A 22,954-nucleotide genomic window follows, 5' to 3' on the forward strand; every position below is an offset into this window, starting at 1 on the left:
TCCGTCCGGTGCTGCACAGGTTTGCTGGGAGACAATCAGGGAGGAGAGGGAGGAGGGAGGGGTGGGCGGGCATCAACTTTCCTATCGTGAGTCTGGCACTGTGGTGGCTGTTCTGTTGTTCCTCCACCCACGAGAATGACAGATCCTTGAGGTGGGTTCTTTCCTGTCTCGCTCATGCTGTATCCCCAGCCCACAGTATACCGTAGGCACGCACCTGAGAACCTTTGACTGGCTGACCGACGGATGGGCCCTGGGCTAAAGGCATGATGCGGAGTATCACAATTAACCCTTGCTCCCATGCACAGAGGAGGTAGGGCTCCCTGTTTTATAGGAAAGAGGTTATGTTGACCCAGAGAGGTTAGAGAACTTTCTTGTGTTCACCCAGCTACTAAGAGGCATAGCAGGTACCAAACTGGGATTGTCTCACTCCAGAGTACTTGCTCTTCACCACCATGGTGCTGCATACCATGTATGCAGTAAATGAATGAATGAAAGCATGAAGGCATGAATGGAAGGATGGATGGTTTTTCTCAAGGCTATCCAACTAAGGAGCTGGGATTTGGGCTCAGATTTTCTTTTTTTTTTCTTTTAAAGATTTTATTTATTTATTCATTTATGAGGCACACACACACACACACACAAAGAGAGAGAGAGAGAGAGAGACAGAGACAGAGACAGAGACACAGGCAGAGGGAGAAGCAGGCTCCATGCAGGGAGCCTGATGCGGGACTCGATCCCAAGACTCCAGGATCATGGCCTGGGCCAAAGGCAGGCGCTAAACCGCTGAGCCACCCAGGGATCCCGGGCTCAGATTTTCTGATTCCCAGTTGAGAACTTCCTTCCTCTACTCCCTTTACCCTTAGCAGGAGGGAGGAGACCATAGATAGAAATAGGGGCTTTGTGGGTGGGGATGAAGGTCATGAGTGTAGAGGAGGCCCAGGTGTTCTCCGGATGCTGGGGTTCCCGGGAAGATGACCAGGGATGGGGTACAGAGTTATCCCAGGGGTCAAGCAAATGTCCAGGTCATTTTTATTCATCAGTTCCACAATTATTTATTGAACATCTACCTGTGCCTAGAGTTCACCTGATCTCGTTGAGCCTTGGGAATTGGTTCTGTAGACTGAAGCTAACCCCTCAAAGTGTTTCTCAACAGGGCACAGGCACTGTTGGCGGCATGAGCTGGACGATCTGTTTGATTCCTTTGCCTGGCAGGATATGTGTCCCCACCCTCCCAGGCCGGGGTGTCCTCCAGTCATGGTGAGATCCCCAACGGCTTCCAACACGTGCCTTCGGTTGCAAATAGCAGATTCATGGAGATGCTGGAGGAGTAGGTGGGGTAAACTGTTGGAAGCCAGGAGTAGGTGTTCCTTTGTGTCTCCCTTCCCAACACCTCTCCCTCCTTCTCCTTCCTCCAGCCCCGCCAATGCCATCTCAAGCATTAGACGCTGTGGATGTCTCTCGTCCAGGCTACCAGCTCTTCCCTCCTGGCCTCCCCTGGCCTCCCCTGGCCTTCCCTCCTAGGCCTGCATCTGGCAGCAGCCCCTGGCCTTGATGTTCTGCTACTCCACTGGCTGCCCCAGCGCTGAGGCCTGAACTTGGGTCTTGCAGCCTTGGCAGGAAGGAAGGAAAGGTGTGTTCTCACTTTCCAGGAGGGCAGCTCGGTCTGTGCCCAACCCTGTGCTGCACCAACTCCCAACATTGGAATTTGGCATTTTGGGGCTGCCTAGAGAATTTGCCAGGTGAACATAGTAAATAGACCTCTGTGTTTCTGGAAGTCTGGAATTGCACTGACAATATGGTGGCCATTGGCCACGTGTTGGCTGTTGAGAACTCGAAATGGGAATTGAGGTGTGCTGTCAGTATACAGTTGGTGCCAAGTTTTGCAGACTTTGTGGCCCTGAGTGCAGCAGCAGGATGCTACACTTCTTTATTTTCCTGGGTTTAATTGGGGGGGGGGGCTCCTCACTGGACTGACGGGGGGCCTGTCATCACTTATGTAGGGTGACCCTTCTTACTTTCTGGACCACGTAGACCTTGAAAGTCAGACATAACCCTCGCCAAACTCCCAGAGTTGGGATTTGGACCACTCGCCCTTGAGCACCTGGAGTCTGCTCACCTTCAGGGAGCAGAGAGGGCATGGAGGGGGACACAGCCCCTCCTTCTCCCTGAGCACCTAGGGTTTCTGTGGAAATCTTTTCACTCCCCAAGGCCCACCCGGAGAGCCAGTGCTTCTACAAAGGTGCTCCATCCTAATGTGCGGTTAAGGCTTCTCCTGTGGAACCACTGAGCACCTTTGGTACCTTGTATATCTCATTCTAGATGTTTTGCCTACCATGCTCTTCTTGGCTTCAGGTCCTGAGCGGCTGCACACTGCCTGATTCAGCTCTGCACCCCTCCACCAGCCAGGCGCGTGTCCAACTCCCAGCAGTGTGGCTCAGGGTGAATTGAGGCTGTCAGCTGTCCAGAGATGTCTTTGAGAAGGCTCTGCGTGGAGGTCCCAGGCACGAACCTGAGCTCGAGCAGGTAAGAGCTGGGAATAGGGCTTTCCATTTCTCGGTGTGGGGCCGCCACCTCTGACACATACCGAGAATCACCGTGCAGTGACTCACGTGGCCTGAGCGCTCACGGGGCTCCGTGCTGCACGCTTTGTGCACATCGGCTCACTCAATCCTCACGACAGCACTGTTCCATAGGCTACATTAACCTCACTGTGCAGGTGAGGAACTGAGGCCCAGGGAGGTTAGGAAAACTGGCCATGGTCACACAAAGCAAGAGGCAAAACTAGCATTGGTCCCAGGCTTTGTGACCCTGGAACCCGGGTTCTCAACAACACAGCAGCTCTGCCTCTCACAGACACACGTACAGATCCAAGGACATGTGCAGACACGAGGACACGTAGGTATACATATGCGAACGTGCATATGAAAACAGATCCATGTAGATGTGGAGACAGACACACAGACTCGTCCACCGTTACATGGCTACGCAGATGTAAAGCTACACCTACACATACACCCACATACGCCCTCACCTATATGTATCCCCAGACACGCACCTGCACACACACCTCCGGCCACTATCCATGTGGCCACTCGGGTAGAAGGATGTCTCTCCGCTCGCCCGCACGTATACCTATCCACACACCACCTCCGCCCTTACATGTGTCCCTACACACATACCTGTACACACACCTGCAGCTACACTTGCAGACACCCCAACATGCACATGGCTAGCACACATGCAGGCGCACGCACAAAGCACACATTGGCACATGGGCTTGCCCGCCCGTATGCGGAGTCGGAGGCCCCCGCAACACAGCTAAGCATACAGAAGTGTGTGCACTCCCTGCTCGACACTCACTTTTGTCCGCAGAGAAAAACACAAATATACACACACATTTTGACATGCTTATAAGGGCACCCGCCCCCAGGGACGCAGAGCGCCCACCCCCCAGGCACACACACTCACAGGCACTCACTCAAGCACAGTGATCCAATTTAAACTGAAAAGGGAAAAAAGGAGTTGAAAATTAGAGGGGGAAAAAAAAGTCCTTCAGAAAGTATAAAGCTAATAAGCTGGCAGTGGTGAGCCGGCCGCCTTCACGATATCAATAACTCAGTATTGGGTTTCCAAAAAGACATCACATAATTTTTCAATGAGAAATCCATGAGGCCGGGAGATGCCGTAGTGGTGTGAATTACAATGCACACGCTCGTCAGCCGCCCCCGTCAGCACTTTCTCGGCCGCCTGCTCGGGCGGGAAGTGCTGTGGCTGCAGCCCGGGATGGTTATCGTTGCTATTATTTCTTTCTTTTGGAGCTTCAAATTAAGAACCCGGGACGCCCGTGGGTCCCTCCCTCTGCGGTCCCCTCCTCCCATTGTGCCCAGATCGAGAAGGAATGTCCCCACCTGATATTTTCTTGAGTGGGGCTACTCAGCTCTCCCCTGTCCTGGAGCCCTCATTCTGGGGAGGACTGTCTCTTGGGGCTTGGGCACCAGGGTCAGGATGGGTGGGGTCGGGACGCTGGACACGCCCCTGGGTGCTGTGCAATGCAGAAAACTGTGTTTTCTTGTTTCTATCAGCTGGACCTGGGATTTTGTTTAGCAGAGCCAGCCTCTTGGGCAGTGGTTTCTGCTGAGGTTGCCCTCGGGATGGGATTTCTTTTTTCCCGGGGTGGGATTTTAATTTAAAAAGGAGACAGGGTTCATGGGAGGAGCAAGAGGGGGTCATCTGGGTGGAGGGCGTGGGCCATCTTTATGGAGCACTGAGCATATTAGGAGGAACTGGGTGGCGGCGGAGAAGGCACTGAAGCAGACAGAGCACTAGGTTTTGGAAAAGGAGGCTGAAGGCACTGCAGGTGGAGCTGAGCTTCCAGACTGTCCAACCCTCGTGTGCATCTTCTATTTGCCACGAGAAGAGGATGCTCCAGATAGGCATGGGTCCCAGAACGTGAGCCACATGGAGCAGACCTGAAGGTAGCCTGTGGTCAGGAGCAAAGTGGGCTAAGACATGCTTGAGGCCATCCAGGTGTTTGCCTTCTGGTTGGAGATGCTGGCTTGGGTTGAGAGGAGGAGAGGGCTGAGTACATCAGGTCTGGGAGTGGTCTGAAAAGGAATTCACAGTTCCTGCCTTGTGCTCAGGGTAGGGGTGGTCTCCTCTTAGGGTCTTCAGAAACCCAATTCAGCTTGCAGTGAGAGAAGATGTCAGCACCACCGGCAAGGGTGCCCTGTCCATGGTGCCTATCTTCCCTCTTCTCCTCACCCTCAACATCTCTGAAGTCCACTAGGGCCAGCTTTGCAGATTATTCTACTTCAGTAGAAGCAGTTCCACGTTTATTTGTGGGGTTTCATGTAAGATTTTACATGAAAAGTGAGGAAAGTGTTGAACAAAGGTTTCCAGAGCACTGCATGACACTGATCTGTCTGGGATTATCGACTTGCCCTGCCTGGCCCCAAGTGGAGCTGGGGCCTGTTTAGCTACATAGACTGTACCCTGCAGAGCCCCTGGGGCACCCTTCACTTGGTCAGTGATATGAACTCCCCAGAGATGTGCACTGCACTGTTTAGGGTCTGCCTCTCCTTTATCAACCCCGATTGAAGGCTTTGGGTGCCTTCTCCAGTGAGGGGTTGGCTGTGGTCTTGACCTTGTAACTCCATCAGGAGCTCCAGAACTGGGAACAGGCATTGCAAAACCTGAATCTCTAGGCTGTCTTTGGGACATTCATTTCCTCATTTAATAAGTAGTTATGGTCCACCGTACTCTGTGCTCAGCCCTGTGCTTGTCACAAGAGGAAAAGATCTCTCCCTTTCCTCTCCCTCCTGAGGACCATTTAGTTTATTAGGAGAGATAGAGATAGTGAGGAAGAAAACAAATAAATGTGTAATTAGAAGTTGAGATCAGTGGCCTAAAGAAAATAAATAGAATGCTGACCTAGAGATAAGGGGCTAGGGTACCAGCTGAGATGAGTTAAGAGAAGAGGCCTCCTTGAGGAAGTGACATTGAGCTGAGACCTGAGGGATGAGGGGGCAGCTATGAGATGAGCATAGGTAAGAGTGTCTTACGTAGAAGGTACAATGAGTGCAAAGGCCCTAGGGCATGAAACTACTTGAGTCTAGAGAGTCAGGGGAGTGTCATTGTGGTTGGATGGTCATGGGTAGGAAGGGCTCTGAATCTTCAGAAAACATCTGAAAGGTGCTCCAGTCAGGTGAATGTAGGTGTCCAGACCAGCCCTCATGCTCCGTGGCTGAACTCTTACTAATAGAGCAATGAATCAGGACGAGGGTCTGGAGGTGTCATCTTTGAACACATCCAAGGAATTACCAAATGCCTCCCATTGAGCCAATGAAATTCTGGGCCCAATCTCCTAGGGCAGACCCCAGACAGGAGTTAAAGTAATTCTAGATCCTATAACCGAGAACCTTCTAAATGTCAATCACTTAACAGCACAGATGCTCAATTCCCACATGAAGCCCCACAAGGTGTTGACAGGTAGCTTTCCCTGGGTGATGCAGGGACCCAGGCCTCCTACCCAGTATCTCCACCATCTCTGGGGATCTTGGCAAACGGTGAAAAGGGGGTGTAGAGCACTGCACAGGAGATTGTGATGGACCAGGGGTAGACGTGTATGTCTTTTCCACTCATGTTCCATTGGCCAGAATTCCGTTACTTGGCCATGCCCAATTGCAAGGGTGACTGGGAGAGGTCACCTGCTTGGATGGCCTCCAGGTAGAGGCAGTGGGTTCTGGTGGACACATAGCCCTCTCCACCACAGGTCTCTTGCTTTGAGTGGTCATGACAGTGTGGGCCGAGGCTCTCTGCTGTGACTTCACAGTAGCAGCACCCGGGCAGCTGCCGGGTCCCTATCCCAACCACTTAACTCAGGATCTCTGGGAATGGGGCCCCAGCATCTGCATTACGGAAAGCACCGCAGGAGATTGCGGTGTACAACCAGGTACTCTGTGCAGAGAGCAGATTCTGGGACAGGGGCCACAGCTGGGCCACCTTCCCCATGCTCAGGAATAATTAATTATGAGTTATTACGAGGTGACAGGCTAGTGTGGCAGGCAGGCAGGCAGGCAGGCAGGAATAAGCTATTTAGAAATAACACGGTTGCACTTCTGCATTCTAGGGAAGAGGCTGCTTGCACCTCACAGGTGGGCAGTGACTTGAGTGGCTCCTGGTGGTTGAGACAGGTGAGGACCTCACCTGGGCAGGTCCGGGTAGGGGAGGGCAGGGAGAAGCGGGTGACATGCTCAGCTTGGGTATAACTCTGAGCTTCCCAGGAAGCCACCTGAGGAAGACGAGGGAGATGTTCCACGCCACGGAGTGGAGGGCACATGTGAACGGGGCACGGGCCAGAGGGAGACAGTGTACGCCCAGCAGCCACGGCATCCGGCAGATTCGAAGTTGTTTCCTTCCGTAGAGGTCCTCTCACCCATGGACCTTGACCCCTGTGTACAGCAGCCTGTGTTCTTGTACCGGTGGGGTCTTGAGGGTGTGAAGGAGGCGGAGGGAAGTGTGTGGTAGAGTTGTTATCTGGGTTCAGGCAAGGAAAAAAGGAATTCTGAAGAATTTAAATAGCAAAGGATTCTGCAAAGGCAATATTGGGTACGCGTGACACAGGGAGGGACCCAGGGGTCACCCTTCAGCCACTGGCTGGATCTGGCTGGCCACGGGCACCCTCTGCTCCCTCTCTTCAGAGCGGCCTTCCCCTTCCTTCCCTCTGACATCCTGATGCAGGGCTGGCCAACGCCTGGCTCTCTGCTCGTCCCCCGCGGGCATCACTGATTGATGTTGCGTTGCCCAGGGCAGGTCCCTGCTCCAGGCATTCGTGACCAACAGATCACAGATGACACAGGAAACCAAACTTATTTCTTTTCCGGGGTTAACATGACACCCCCTTCCAAGGCAACGTGTGTGCAATTTCGATGAAATTGTCATTGTCTTAACCCCCAGGAGCCAGGAGCCAGGGTTTCATGCCCCTGGGGGCAGGTGGCCCACCTGGGGGCTATGGCTGCTGACCTTGCCGAGGCCTAGAGGCAGGCCAGTTTGCTGGTGGCCCTGGTGCAGCCAGGAGATGTCGTCTTCCAGATGAGGACAGTGCAGGGCCGTGCTCCGGACTCCCCAGGTCAGGGTGGCTGGGCCGCCCACCCCTCTGGAAATGAGGAAATGAGCAAGGCTCTGAGCTTCTCAACTACAAATAACTTAACACATCTTCATGGAATACCTAGTATATTCCAGGTTTGGGGAACATAAAAAGAAATGAATGGTCCCTGCCTTCAAGAAGCTCTGCCTTCGACTCTTGGGTGGCCCACCTAAGGAAACCTGAGAGCACTGTCCCGGTGGCTGTCACACCCTTCTCCTGACCCTGTCTCCAGCTGGGGAGGCCTGCGCTGCCCCCCCCCCCGCCCCGCCCCCTGCTTCACTCTGACTTCACGGTGGGTCCTGACCTCCTGGGTTCTGTCCCACAGGCAGCATTTGCCAGCTTCATGCCCTCTCCTTTTCCCAACCAGGCCCCGGGCTGCAGGGAATCATGGGGCTGCCGGGTTGGCCCGGCCCAGGGGGAGCTGGGATCACACATGGCAAGGGGGCAAGGGGCAGTGATCACCTCCATTGCCCTCCGGTGGGTTTCTTTCCCACCTGGTTCCTCCTCGGCCTTCCTAATTACTGTTCCGTCCTAATCCCTGGGCTTCTCTTTGACGATTCCCACCCGTGGACTGTTTCCAGAGGGAAAGAGAAAAAGGCAAGAACAGTGAGTATCAGGGCGTGGGCTGAGCTTATATCCCGAGTCCTCTCTTCCCCGCTGTGTGACCTTGGGCAAGTTGCTTCACTTCTCGGGGCTGCCCTCTGTTCAGTGAGACTAGCAGCCTCCTGCTGGGATTGTGGGAAGACCAACGACCCAAGTGTCCGGCCCACGGCCCACGTGTCTGGCAGGCTCCAACTGCTCCGCGAGCAAAGGCCGCCGTGGCTCCTTGTTAACGCATCCTTGGTGGCTGGGGTTGAGGTTTGCAGGTCGGCCGTGGCGTGTGGGCTGGAGACTTGGACATTCTCCTTTTTTTTTTTTTTTTCCACCCAGAGCTGCTGGGACTAAGCTTTCTCTCATCTCTTCAAGGAAGATATGACACCAACTTTGTTTTAGCAGAGACAAAACCCAAATAAATCATCCACAGAGGGACCAGCAGGCTAATAGAATGTTCTTAAAAGGGCATTTTATTTTGTCAAATTGCTCTAGTGCAGCTGATCTTTGCTTGCCGTTTTTTTTGTGTGTGTGTGAGTGCAGATTTCTCGAGGGTTTGTTTGCAAGGTTTGAGGAAAGCTGCGGCCCTGACATCTGTCCCGCACCCCTCGCTCTGTAGCTCTGTCGCCCTGTTCCTGCCAGCACCCAGCCCGCGACATCTTCACCTCCACCCCCCACGTGCAGGAGGAGCAGGGGGAGACGTGGGAGTGGATGGGGGGCCAGCGGGGGGTGGGTGGGTGGGTGGGGAGAGCCCCCGAGTCCTCTTTGGGGGTCCACGGTTTGTGCAACGCCGGGACCCGCTCCGAGCCCACCGCATTATCCAGGCTCGTTTTCTCTTCTTATTTTCTGAAAAGCCGTGTGTCAGCACAGGCGTGGCAGGTGTGCTCGCTCCCCGAGACTGCGCCCCAGCTCGGGAAGAAAAATGCAGACTCGGAGAGAATCCGGAGTCAGGCGGCTCTCCCCTCGGGTGCAGGAGAGGGGAGGAAGCGCGGGGGTGGGGGGCGGTGGCTGGCGTCGAGGGGTGCAGGCTGCCCAGCCTGCCCAGCTGGCCGGGGGGCCTCCTCCGGGCTGAGGAAAGAGGCCCCCATAAAGTGACTGCCAGGAGTAGAGCAGCTGGCTGGCTCCCTCCCCCCATCTTGCTCCCCTCCCTCCATCCCTTTCTCCCTTCCTTCCTCCTGCCCTCCCTTCTCCCTTCCTCCCTCCTCCTTCATCCATCCCCCCCATTCCCCTCCCTCTCTCCCCGGCCTCCCTCCCGTGCTGGGCTAAGGACCTACGGCAGCCCGGCTCAGTGCTCCAGGCTCCTGACGGGGTCCAGCTGCAGGGGGTGAGCCTCTGCGCCCTGGAGCCTGCTGGGGATCCAGGGGCTTGGGTGCAATCCCCATGCTACTGAAGCTACTGAAGTTCTGGGTGGTTCTCCAGGAAGCATCACTGTGCCTGGATGGACAGAGAAGGCCCTTGGAAGGCAGGGGAAATTTGGCCCAGGTCTCAGTTTTTCAGGGGGAAGGGTGTTCTCAACAGAGGGAACAACCTGTACCACGGCTGGGAGACGGGACGGGGTTCAGTGTGGTGCGTGGGGAGGCCGGGAGGCTCAGGGAGGCCTGAGCAATCACCGTGTGGACGGAGACTCCGGGCTGACGTGGGTAATCAGTACATATTTATGCATGGTGCTCCTGCCACGTCCGGCCCAGAGCTCCTTTCGGGGGAGGACACAGAAGGTCCTGGTGAACTGTCTGCCATCCCCTGGGGGAGATAGTCAATGAACACTCCTTCAGCCTCGGCCTTGAGTCCCGTCTCTGCCCCTGTCTGTGTGCCAATCAGTTCACCCTTCCTGAGTCTCGGTTTTCTTGTCTGTAAAGTGAGGGATGATAGTTCCCATGATGGCCCACGATGCTTTGGGATCTGAATTAGCTCATATGTGGAAGGCTCTGGCACCACATATGTCATCTCCTTTTACCTCCATGATGACCCTGGAAGGAAGGTACTATAATCTCCATTTTACCCATCTGGAAATGGTGGCTCAGAGAGGTTGGGCAACCTGTCCAAGGTCACACAGCTGGTAAAGGCCTATAGATGGAAACTCAGGCAGTCTGACTCCTAAAGCCTGAATGTTTAATAATGACCTCCCAGAAGTCAGCATATGGACTTGGAACAAGACAAATACGTCAGTAAAATGGGGTTGCCCAGATCTGGCAGGAGCACAGGGGATCAATGCAGGGGTGATGAGCTGTGAAGGGCCATGGGGACGCTCGTCTCTTCTGTGGCTTCTTAGCATCCCATCGATTGTACTCTCCTGGACTATGGGGTGGATGGGAAGAGGGGGATGGCAGTTGGGGGGGGGGACAGGGATGCGGGGAGGAGGGTGGCAAGTACAAGAGGAAGAGTCCTTAGAGGGACCTGCCCCCTCCCATCTGGGTCCCTCCCTCTCTCCAGACGCCCAGCACCAAGGTGTCTGGGGAGCCCCGTGCTCCAGCAGAGGCCAGGTGGGTTTCCATCCTCCCAGCGGTGCCTTTTCTGTTCCCATGGGACCTTCTTGCTCTGGATACCCTTTTTTCCAGGAGTTTTGGTCTTTTCAGATCCTGTCTAGGGGGCCTCTTATATTCCCTGGGCGCACCTTCTGAACCTGTGCTTTGGCCTCTGCCTCCCTGAGCTCTCTCTATTCCCATCCCTCCCGGAGGGTGGACAGTGGGGCTCCTCAGGTCCAAGGATGCGCTCCGTCATAGCTTTATTCCCGGGCATCACGTCCCTTAGAAGGAGCCCAGACTACGGTGTCCCTAGACTAGGTCCCCAGTCATGACAAGGACTGGCCACACGATGGCGCCCTGGGACCATCAAGCACCTGCCATCCCTCCAATGGCCCCTGGTCCACTGTCACCCCTGGGCTGGTCTCTCCCTTAAGTGTTTCAGTGGCACCAAATGGTCTGTGCTTTATCTCATCATTGTCATCCTCCTCTCCACCCGCCCCTTCCTCAGCCCTCTGTGGACCCAGCCACCTGGAACTGGGCTCAGGGAAATCTTTAGGACAGGGGAACAGACCTTTAATGTCCATCCCAGGGGACATCCGGCTGCCTGGCTTGGGGCCCCGAATACAAATCTCTCCTCCTGGAAGTCTGAGGGCCAGGGCTGACACAGAGAAGGATGCCATCAGCTGCCAGGGGCCTGCGGAGGAGTGAGAGTTCACAGCTGCAGCTGGACGTAGCTCCCACGGCACACGCGGCCCAGGCCAGCGGTGCCCTTTCTCGGGCCCTGCTGAAGCTGATGGAACTACCAGCTGCAAAAATTGAGGCTTCTTTCTTTCTTTCTTTCTTTCTTTCTTTCTTTCTTTCTTTCTTTCTTTCAAGATTTTATTCATGAGAGACAGAGAGAGAGAGAGAGAGAGAGAGAGAGAGAGGCAGAGACACAGGCAGAGAGAGAAGCAGGCTCCATGCAGGGAGCCCGATGTGGGACTCAATCCTGGGTCTCCAGGGTCACTCCCTGGGCTGAAGGCGATGCTAAACCGCTGGGCCACTGGGGCTGCCCCTGAGGCTTATTTCTATGAAAAAAGAAAAACCCACCTCAGGTGAGGGGGCCTCGAGTGAATTTCACACATGCTCAGGAAGCAGGGACAAGTTTGGATTATAATAATATAACCATTTGTGGTGTACTTACGGCATGCCAGGCACTGCTCGAAGCACTTTGCGTGGATTATTTTATTTGCATTGATTACCCCCTAAAATAGGTAATGGGAGAGGATTTCTAATGAGCATCAGGCCTGGGAAGGAGACAGATCTTGTTTTAGTGCCATGAAGTCCAGGGTACGTGCAGGATGGAGATGAGCTCCTTCAAGTCATAGGGGTGGAGAGAGAAAAGCCTCCTTTTAACTCACAGTGTATACTGAGACCTGCCACGGCAGCCTCTTCCCTTCCTACCCATTTGCTTTTCAGGGGAAGGAACGGTCCGCAGCTGGAGTTGGATCCTGATTTAATAAGGCAATAACCAGAGAAATGCATTTCGATTATTAAGCATTTGTTCATTAGGGCTCAGTTGCTCTGACCCAAATAGCTGCAAAGCAGTCATTACACATCAAAGACATTTCTGTTTATATATTTTGTTTATTTACCATCATGAACAAACATTATTGCATCAATTAAATGTTGATTAGGGGCCCATGATTTGAATTAGATTATACACAGAGCGTCAAGTCGTTTTTGCATCTCTTTTGGACATATCATCCATTTCTGTTTTAATGTTAGAATACAGTTCAATCCAAGTGTTAGAGGCTGTGACTGGTTGACGCGATAGGGTGGCTTCTGTGCACTTCCAGGGCTGGGTTGCAGCCTCGGACTGTGTGACGGTGGCCTGCGTTCAACATTGGTGATTCATGGATGTGCCTTCTCTCCATTGTGATTCTTGGCTTTTGGGGGGACTAATTTCTTAAAACACAGTGCAACACAATGCAATAACCCCCCACCATCAAATCCTTAGATACTGATCTCCAGGGTTGCACAGTTGAGCTGCCCAAATGAGACTAAGTTCTCTAAAATCGGTATTGAAATCAGCAGCATTGAAATCGGGAATGATACACTGAAAGACTATACATAGTTTTCCCAATCACTTAATTCAGAAGCACGGAGATGACATACCTCAACAGCTTTTTAAGAATAAGGAAAATTTGGGGAAATCTCTAAATGTATGAGAAAAATACTTTTTAGAAAATTAGGTCACAGATAGACCTTTTTAAAAAAATATTTTATTTATCCATTCATGAGAGACAGAGAGAGGCAGAGACATAGGCAGAGGGAGAAGCAGGCTCCATGCAAGGAGCCTGATGTGGGACTCGATCCCAGGACCCTGGTATCACAACCTGGGTTAAAGGCAGATTCTCAACCACTGAGTCACCCAGGTGCTCTCATATATAAACCTTCTTGCTTTTTTGAGTCAGAGAAGGGACCTGAAGGAGGTATCCTGACTGGGTTGGGCCCCCTTGGGCTTAGAATGGGACCTCCCTAGTCCCCAGAGTCTGCCTTCCTTCTACTGCAATCTCTAGGTTAGCTGAAATAGGACTTCCCACGGGAATGTGTGGGGTGGGGGGGATTCAGATCTTCTGGGATGGTGAGGCTGATGAAAACTTCTCCCCACCCTGACCGCCAACCCAGCACAGGAAGGCCACTGACTGAGGCCAGCCCTGGGGAGGCTGTGTTCAAGCTGTCCTGGGTCAGTTCTACCGGGCGGCATGCAGGTGGGGGGCACTGGGGCAGCCGGGATGTGCTCCAGCCACGTGGAGCTGTGAGGCTCAGCTAGGAAGGCCAGCCCTGTACCTGTAAGGTAGGGTTTATTCTGGGATAAAGGAGAGGAAGAAAAGCTGGAGGGTGGGGGACAGTGGTGGGGAGTGAGTGACCTGCCTGCAAAGGCCAGTCTGCTTGTTGAAGGGCTTCTCCACTTCTAGCTCAGGTGTTTTCAGATATTTTTTTTTTAAGATTTTATTTATTTATTCATGAGAGAGAGAGAGAGAGAGAGAGAGAGAGAGGCAGAGACATAGGCAGGGGGAGGAGCAGACCCCCTGCAAGGAGCCTAATATGGGACTCAATCCCAGGATTCCAGAATCAGGTTCTGAGTCAAAGGCAGATGCTCAGCCGCTGAGCCACCCAGACATCTCAAATTTTTTTCTAAAGATGTATTTTATTTTATTTTTTTAAAAAAAGATTTTATTTATTTATTTGAGAGAGAGAGGGAGTGAGAGAGAAAGTACAAGCAAGAGAGAGGGAGAGGCAGGCTCCCACTGAGCAGGGAACCTGATGTGAGACTTGATCCCAGGACCTTGGGATCATGACCTGAGCTGAAGGCAGACACTTAACTAACTGAGCCATCCAGGCACACCAAGATTTATTTATTTGAGAGAGAGAGAGAGAGAGAGAGAGACGGAGGGAGGGAGAGGGAGAGAGAGAATCCTCAAGCAGACTCCCTGCTGAGCACAGAGCCTGACACGGGGCTCCGTCCCAGGACCCTGAGATCATGACCTGAGCCAAAATCAAGAGTCAACCACTTCACCAACTGGGCCCCCCAGGCACCTCTCAAACTTCTCTTTTTTTTTTGTTTTTTTAAAGCAATGAAACTCTTTCATCAAATGACATCCTATGCCAAAGTCTGATATATAAACACTTAAACATAGTTGAGGTGAGGGCGGGGTCCATCTCAGTCGCCCCCTTGGCCCTCCACCCCATGGCACCCCCAAGTGTCTCTGCCCAAATCCTCATTCTCTGCAAACCTCCGCATCAAGATAAACGGGACAACCCAAGTCTCAAAGCCTGTCTCCAGTCCAGCTGTGGGCCAGGAACAGAAGGATGACTGGGATGAGACCTTCTCGAAGTCCCAGGCTACCTGTGGATATTCTGATTCTGGAGGGCTGGTTTAGCCCAAGAACATACTGTTAAGGGGATCCCTGGGTGGCTCGGTGGTTTAGCGCCTGCCTTTGGCCCAGGGCTCAATCCTGGAGTCCCGGGATCGAGTCCCGAGTCAGGCTCCCAGCATGGGGCCTGCTTCTCCCTCCTCCTGTGTCTCTGCCTCTATCTCTCTCTCTCTCTATGTCTACCATAAATAAATAAATAAATAAATAAATAAATAAATAAATAAATAAATAAATCTTAAAAAAAAAAAAAGAACATAACTGTTAACAAGATCCCCCAGTGATTCTAACGCAGTGCGCAGCGCTGGGGGAAGGGCACGGCACGGCAGTGCTCCCTCTCAGGGGCTGACTCTGTGTCCGTGTCTCCCTGTGGGTCACCTGCATGCAGAGGTGCTCAGAGAGGGCTTGAGTGATTGGAGCCTAGCCAGCCTGCAGTGGGAAGCCACCTCTGCTTCTCCACGGGGCACACAGCACAGACATCCGGCTGGTGGCCATCGTCATAATAATCTTAATTACTGTTGTTATTCTAAATGTAAGGTTTGGTGCTTACGAGGTACAAGATCCAGTGAGAAGCAATTTATAAACCTTCTGGTATTTTACCCTCATACCAAACCTTGTGATATTAAGTTCATTTTGTAAACGGAGAGCTGAGACTTTGGAAGTTAAGGTCTTGTGCAAGTTCATACTGCTAGTTGGTGGTGGACGTGAGCCTCACACTCATGTCTAATGTTCCCCAAAGCTTTGGCATCTTGACCTTTATGTTGTATTGAGAACCTGGGCATACAGACTTTTCTCAGTAGTGAGGATGATGTCCTCAAATGACCCTTGCTCCAATATAATAGTGCCCAATATGGATAGTAGTAATGGTGTACGTCTGCCCAGTAAGTGACCCCATCTGCCTTCTCTGAAACAAATCCCACCCACACGTGGCCACAAAGGTCGCATGCTCCAGACTGGGCCTGTCAGAACGCCCCATACCCTTTGGCCCAGGGTGGACACTGGATCCATATCAGACCAATCGCATGCCTTCCCCAGGCAAGTTAGGAGGGGAGGGAGAAGGAGCAAGGCCTGGTGACCGAGTCTTACTGGTCAGGCCCTTCCCCAGTTCTGAATTGCCAGAGCACCTGTCATTCTCAGCTATGTCACAACATTTCATTTTTTGCTTTAGCCTTGTGTGAGTTAGTTTTCTGACACTTGCGACCAAAAGAATCCTGTCTAATTGAGCATCCCATGTCAACATGCTGGTCCCTCCATCCTGAGCCCCCTCTGAACTGCCTCTGAATCACCACTCTCTCCCTGCTCCTCTCTGCAGACCATGCTTTCTCCCAGAGTGGCCAAGGGTTCTCTGAATACTAGTTACTCCCAGGAAGTCCCCAGCCCCACCCAAGCGTATTTATTTAAAATTTTAATTGTAGTAGATAGGCATAACATAAAATTTACCATCTTAATTTTTAAGGGTCCAGTTCAGTGGCATTAAGCACATTCACATTGTTGTGTGACCATCACCACCACCCATCTCCGGAACTTGTTTATCTTCCCTGATCAAAACTTTGTATTAATTAAACACTAACCTCCCCCCCTCCCCACTTTCCCCAGCCCCTGGCAATCACCGTTGTCCTCTGTGTCTACCAATGTGACTACTCTAGGGATCCGATGTGTGTGGAATCACATAGTATTTGTCTTTTTGTGGCTGGCTTATTTTACGTGGTAAATATCCTCAAGACTCATTCACATTGTAGCCTATGGTAGTATTTCCTTCCTTTTTAAGGCTGAGTAGTATTTCACTGTATGCGTACATCACATTTTGCTCATCCATTCATCTAATGAGGGACACAGAGTTCTTCTACCTTTTGGCTAATCATGACTAATGCTGCTATGAACATGAATGTACAAATATCTCTCTAGATCATGCTTTTAATTCTTTTTTTTAAAGATTTATTTATTTATGACAGACACGGAGAGAGAGAGAGAGGCAGAGACACAGGCAGAGGGAGAAGCAGACTCCATGCTGGGAGCCCGATGCGGGACTCGATCCCGGGACTCCAGGATTGTGCGCTGGGCCAAAGGCAGGCGCCGAACCACTGAGCCACCCAGGGATCCCCCCCCTGCTTTTAATTCTTTTGGCTATATATCCAGAAGTGAAATTAATGAATCATATGATAATTCTATTTTTAGTTTTTTGAGGGACTGCCATACTATTTTCCACAGTGGTTGCACCAGTTTGCACTCCAATCAACAGTGCACAAATGTTCCAATTTCTCCACATCCTTGCCAACGTTTGTTATTTTCTACTTTTTTTTTTCACCTATTAGCCATCCTGATGAGTGTGAAGTGGTGGTAGTGAATTTTTAATAATGATAACTGTATCAGTTGTGCTGCATAAATACCATTCTAAAATTAGTGGCTTTTTTTTTAATTTTTATTTATTTATGATAGTCACACAGAGAGAGAGAGAGAGAGAGGCAGAGACATAGGCAGAAGGAGAAGCAGGCTCCATGCACCGGGAGCCCGACGTGGGATTCGATCCCGGGTCTCCAGGATCGCGCCCTGGGCCAAAGGCAGGCGCCAAACCGCTGCGCCACCCAGGGATCCCTAAAATTAGTGGCTTAAAACAACCACCATGACAGGTGCCTGGGTGGCTCTGGTTGATCATCTGACTCTTGATTTTGGCTCAGAGCCGTGGGATCTAGCCCCAAGTCATGTTGGGCTCCCTGCTTAGTGGGGAGTCTGCTTGAGGGTCTCTCCCTCTGCCCCACCTCCTGCTCATGCTCTCTCTCTCTAAAGTAAATATTAAAAACAAAAACAACCACCCTGATTCTCTGAGTTTGCAAAATGGGCTGAGCTTAGCTATGTGGTTCTTCTGGTCTTGGCAGGACTCTCACTCACGTGTTTAGGGCTAATTTCAGGGTTGACTGATCTAGGATTATTTCAGCTGGGACAACTCATTGGTGCTTTGTGTCATCTCTCCTACAGGGGCTAGCCTGGCATGGTCACAGGAACTCTGGACAGAACTCTATAAGAATAAACTGAAATGCGCAATGTTTCCTGCGGCCTAAGCTTAAAAGTGGTATTCAGTGACCTTCTCTGAATTCCACTGGTCAAAACAAATCACACCAGGCCAGTCCATATTCAAGGCAGGGTGAGAATTTACTCTACCTCTTGGAAGGACTTCCAAAGTCAAATTGCCAAAGGATGCAGATATGGGAAAGTGAATAATTACCACCATTTCCCAAAAATCTATCATAACTTTTCAATAAGTTTTTGTATCAGACCGCAAAGATGTCCATTTAAGATTCACTCTGAGGCTCGCCCAATTCATAAGTTTCAGGGGCTCTGGTTCACCTCCAAGATTAGACTATGCTGGGAAGCATGGAATCAAGGCTACTAATTCATCTGTTGGCCAAGAGCAGTTGACTCTAGGTTGGCTTGGCCCATGTAGCCTTGTACTGTTAGTGGCAGCCGTTATGCAATTGGCTTTTTCATCATCTTTAGAAGATGACAAGTCCCACCTTCTCCTCAAAGCCTATAGCAACCAGGGGAGCCTTCACAGGGCTCCATGGCCTGTGTAAAAGCTCAGAAAGTCAAAACTAAATGAAGACTAATGGTTTCTAAAACTCAGAGCCTCCCCCTGAAACTAGATAAATACAGAGCTAGGCTCAAATGGTCAGAGCTGTTGGTGGCAAGCGTGGGGGAGCAGGTACCGCCAGGCATTCTCTTCAATGCTCAGTCCCTGGAGGCTAATCTGAAAGATCTGGGCAGAGTTTCCTGCTTCATTATTTCAGTTACTGCTACACTCATGCTGCATGACAAAACATTCCCAACTCAGTGGCAAACAACACTAAGCATTTATGGGTCTGTGGGTTGGCTAGGGTTCAGCTGATCTTGGCTGGGCCAGCCTGGACTCCAGGAAGTGGGTTGGGTTCAGGTCTGCAGCAACAGAGCTTCATTCTTGCACCAGCAGCTTACCAAGGCAAAGTCTTCTAACAGAGAGAGGGAGAAACAGAGGACAAGTAAATGATCTTAAACATTTGAGGCTTCTTCTTGATCATGCCTACTATTGTTCTGTGGGTCAAAGTGAGTCATGTGGCCAAGCCAAACATCAACAAGGTAGAGAGACCTCAACTCTTCTTTCATTAGGAGGGTCCAGTGAGTTACATGGCCCGGGATGAGATGAATAATCTTAATACGAGGGAGTAAAAATTAGGACTCCCATATTTACCCAGAGTGGTTTGGAGGTTAAGGTATTGGGGTTAAACCTAAGTTCTGTGCAAGTGAAGTTTTTTATATGCTTATTAGAGAATATCTCATCAATGGTTGGCCTGGATCAGCGGGAGGCTATTTACAGGAGGAATGGAGGATTCTTATGAAAATGAGCTCCTTTGGGTTAGTACAGAACTGAGCCAAGGAGCTTCCCCAAGTAACAGAAATCTCCATCTTTGAAGGAATTTCAAAGTTCCTTCCAAATTTCAAATTTCCAATTCCTTCTCCCACCTGGCCCCTGCCTCACTGTTGACTCAAAACTGGTTTCTGGGGAGAGGGCATTGTTTCAGTAAGACTGGGAGAAGTCAGGCCTAAGCAGTGCTATTGTGTGTCTCCTTCTGTGAGCTGACTATGGAAGGGGAGAGGGGCTTTCTCTTCCAAACCACAGACCCTTACTGTGGGGCTTTGAAATTCTAGCATGGGCAATGGTTATGCTTGGTATCGGGCAGGACACGGAAGTGCCCTGTAGCAGCAGACACAGAGTCCCAGAGAAGCAGTGGCACCCACGGAACTTGGCATGGGTGACCTCTTGTTTAGAGTGACAGATTCCAAATGGGTGGGGAGAGATAAGATGGGGGACAGGTGAGCATGCCCTTCTGGGGTCTAGTCTTGGAGACAGTGCATGACTGGGCCTTACTGGCACACTGTCCAGCATGTACCATGGTTCCAGCCATACTCAGGCTAAGGCCTAATGCCTAGGCTGTCCTCCCTGGACTTTAGGAATATGATGGTTAATTCAATTCTATCAGGAGATTACAAGGATTGCAAACAATGTTTTCAACACTATTCCTTTGTTCATTAAGTATCCAGCACATTCTCTGTGCCAGGCCCTATGGTAGGAACATCGAATAAAGAAACATTTCCTTAGTTTCAGGTGTTGTTGATAATGGGGAAGGTGATGCATGGGAGCAGGGGGTAGGTGAGAAATCTCTGTACCGTCTGCTAAATTTTGTTGTGAACCTAAACCTGCTCTAAAAAATAAAGTCTATTTTAAAAAAGGGGAAAAATTCCTGTTTTGAGAAGCTCATTATCTAGTATAGGGCAAACTACAGCCTATGGGCTGAATCTGGCCCACCAACTCTGTGTTGTAAATAAAGTTTTATTGGAACACAGCCATACGCATTTGTTTACATGTTGTCTATAGCTGCTTTAGCATATAAGGGCAGAGTTGAGGGGTTAAGACAGAGACTATGACCTGGGATGAATACTCTGTTAACTCTGGATTCTTTTCAGAAAAAATTTGCCAATTTGTTGTCTAGTAAAAAACAAAAAAACAGGCAATGACAATACAGCATGGTAATCCTGTGACAACAGTAAGCACAAGGCTTTGGGATCAGGGAAGGCTTCTTGGAAGAGGCAATGTCTAATCCAAGAACTACAGTGGAGAGATCACAGGCTGAGAAAAGCATGAACAAAGTCCAGAGGTAAGAGTGAAGGTGGGATTTGGGTCTCGGTGTAACTGGGAGCTAGGGTGAGGTTGGTGCTTATCAACAGGGGGGTGTGCTCTGACCTGTGCTGATGATATGAGTGCATTTGACTCTCTATTCCTTTTAGGCCTGGATTTTGTTGTTTCCAATTTACAGATGGGAATGGATGTGACAGTAAAGGAACTGACATTCACGGAGGCCGGTGGATGGAAGGATGATTCGAGTGTATTTGCCACATCTTGTGAGTGCTGGGAGTGGGTTCTGGTTAGAAGCTGGGGTTGCACCCTGGCCTTGCCTCTAGGCTCCCAAGAGACCAATATTAGCTGGTGATCCCTGTGGTAGCCTGGCAAGACTTAACCCAGCTCCAGAGTGTCCTGTGCCCACACTCAGCCTTCCCAGGGGGGCTGCCTGGCACAGGGGTCCCCGAACTCTGGGCTCACCTGCAGGTCTGGCCCTCCTTCCTCTTCCCTCCCATCAAAATTGTGTCCTTTGCCCTCAGGCCAATGAGATCTGCAAATCCACACTGGGGGAAAAAAACCCTGTGACTCAGAGCAGCCACTCTCCAGGGCTTGAGTGGGAACCACAAGCATCATGACTTACTGGTTTGTGCCCAGGAGGATCTTCAGGTTTCCCACCAAGTCCAGACACACAGCTTCAGAATCCTGCTCAATTCACCCTCCATCCATCAGCTGATATACTTCCCAACCCTTCCTGAATCTGGAGAAGGGTTGGCTCGCGCAGTGCTTTCAGCACAAACCTACTCACTTCCCGTAGGAAGCCAGCCTTTCCGTCAACTCTGCTTCTGACCCAGAATTTAACACAATTCAACAAATGTTCACCGAGAATCCACTAAGTGTCAGGGAGCAGGGATGAATAAACATGGTCTCTGTGCCCTAAGGAGCTCACATTCTGATGAGAGAAGTTACTGACTTCAGCTCCCTCTGAAGTGGCAGCCTTGCTCTGCGGAGGTTCGGGGTGGAACTGGGCACGCTCCATGCACAACTGCCCTCAGCCTTTCCCAGCAGAGATGGGGCCATCCCTGCATGCCATTGTGTGGCTGGGAACTCAGCATCTTGCACCAGTGGGGGCTGGACCCCAAGGAATGGCAGCAGCTCAAGGTAAAAGATGAAGTCAGGTGTGAGTCAGGCTGGGATTAATGAACAGTGCATCTGGCCTGAGCAATGGGTACAGCACTGGGGTCTCTGGAATGTTCCAATAAGGAAGTGTACTCTGGGGCGCTGGTCACCATCTGGTGAAGGCATGGGGAGGAAAGAGCTGACAAGCAAAGAACTAAAGTATCAGGGCCTAAGCCCCCCAACTAGGAGCACAGCAAGAAAGAAACCAAGGCAGAGGAATAGCCAGTCCAACTCTGTGCAAGGGTTGACAAATGTGTCAGGACCCCAGCAGGTTTGCCAGGCTTTATAGAAAGACGCCAGTTTTAAGAAGCTCGGGGGCTGATTCCTCTGGTCTAGCCCTACACTGCCCAAACCTGGTTCAGGGACGCTGGATGGCCGGGGCCTCCCTAAGTTAGAACGCCCATGAGAGCCTCTTGTGACTTGTCACGTTTTCTCTTCATCAAGACACAATGGCCATTTCCACGCAGCGGCTGTCTTCCCGCCCCCAAGGGCTGGCAGTCACATCATTCGCAGAAGGGGCGCCCGGTTACCTCTCAGACCTTGTCCTGGCATTTGACTACCTGCCTTTCTGTGGAGATTTCCAGAATCCACTAAGTAGGTGCTGTAAATAGGCAGAGAAGGGAATGAGTGTGAGTGTCTATGTGCGTGTGTGTGTCTTAGTCTCTACTTACACCGCAGACACACACACACACACACACACACACACACACACACACACACACAGCCACACTCACAGAAGCAGATCGACTTCATCGGAATCAGTTTGCAAACTTCATTTCTTTAGGATGAAGAGACGAGAAAATTATTATTAACATATCAATGGCACCTCCATGCTGGGAACAAGATTACTCTCAGGCGCACACAAGCACCCAGGGAGGCACAGACGCTGTATTTTAAATGTGCTCCGTCTCCGCATCGCGCTCTCCACCCTGCCCCCATTCCCTTTTTATTTTTATTTTATTTTTTTTTATTCCTCCAAGCTTGTTTCTCTTGAAATTTCCACCTTGTGGTTGTGTACTGCTGACTTCACATTTGCTGTGGTGTGAACTCCACATCTGTGAATGGATGACAGGAAAGATTAATAGCCCTGCTCCCTTCTCCTTGACTGTGGGCCCAGCTAATGAATAAATAAATAAATAAATAAACAGAGCTCCAATCCCCTAAATAGAGACCCAGAGCCGGGGAGAAAACAGCCTTTTGCTGAATCCATTCTTTAAGGAAAAACCCAACCTCTAATGATCTCTGATTTACATAGTCGGCAGTTTTTCGCTAAACATTTTACAAAGACACAAAAGTTTGGGGTGGAGGGATTGCCCCCACGCTCCTGGTAGACGGAGGCTGGGGGCCCGAGAAGCCCACAAGCCAAGCTGAGCTGGCGCAGAGCTCGGGCTGGTGGTGATTAGGAGCCGGTTTCTCACCCAGATCATCTCAGGCCAGAGACCGCTGAGCCAAGTGATGGCAAGGAGGGTGGCAAAGCGACCCCACGGGGGTCCCAGCCGTGGTGCTCACTTACCAG

At 51.2% G+C, this 22,954-nt stretch overlaps 1 long non-coding RNA gene across 1 annotated transcript; it reads left to right on the top strand.

Moving 5' to 3' along the window:
* The first annotated feature begins 6,365 nt into the window (after nucleotides 1–6,365).
* Nucleotides 6,366–22,435, top strand: LOC140617879 (uncharacterized). Its single transcript, XR_012018030.1, has 4 exons — nucleotides 6,366–6,451; nucleotides 20,109–20,299; nucleotides 20,430–20,543; nucleotides 20,802–22,435. It is a non-coding gene; the product is annotated as an uncharacterized lncRNA (long non-coding RNA).
* Nucleotides 22,436–22,954: the final 519 nt, after the last annotated feature.

This window comes from Canis lupus, chromosome 26 (assembly GCF_048164855.1).
Source record: "Canis lupus baileyi chromosome 26, mCanLup2.hap1, whole genome shotgun sequence".
NCBI lineage: Eukaryota > Metazoa > Chordata > Mammalia > Carnivora > Canidae > Canis > Canis lupus.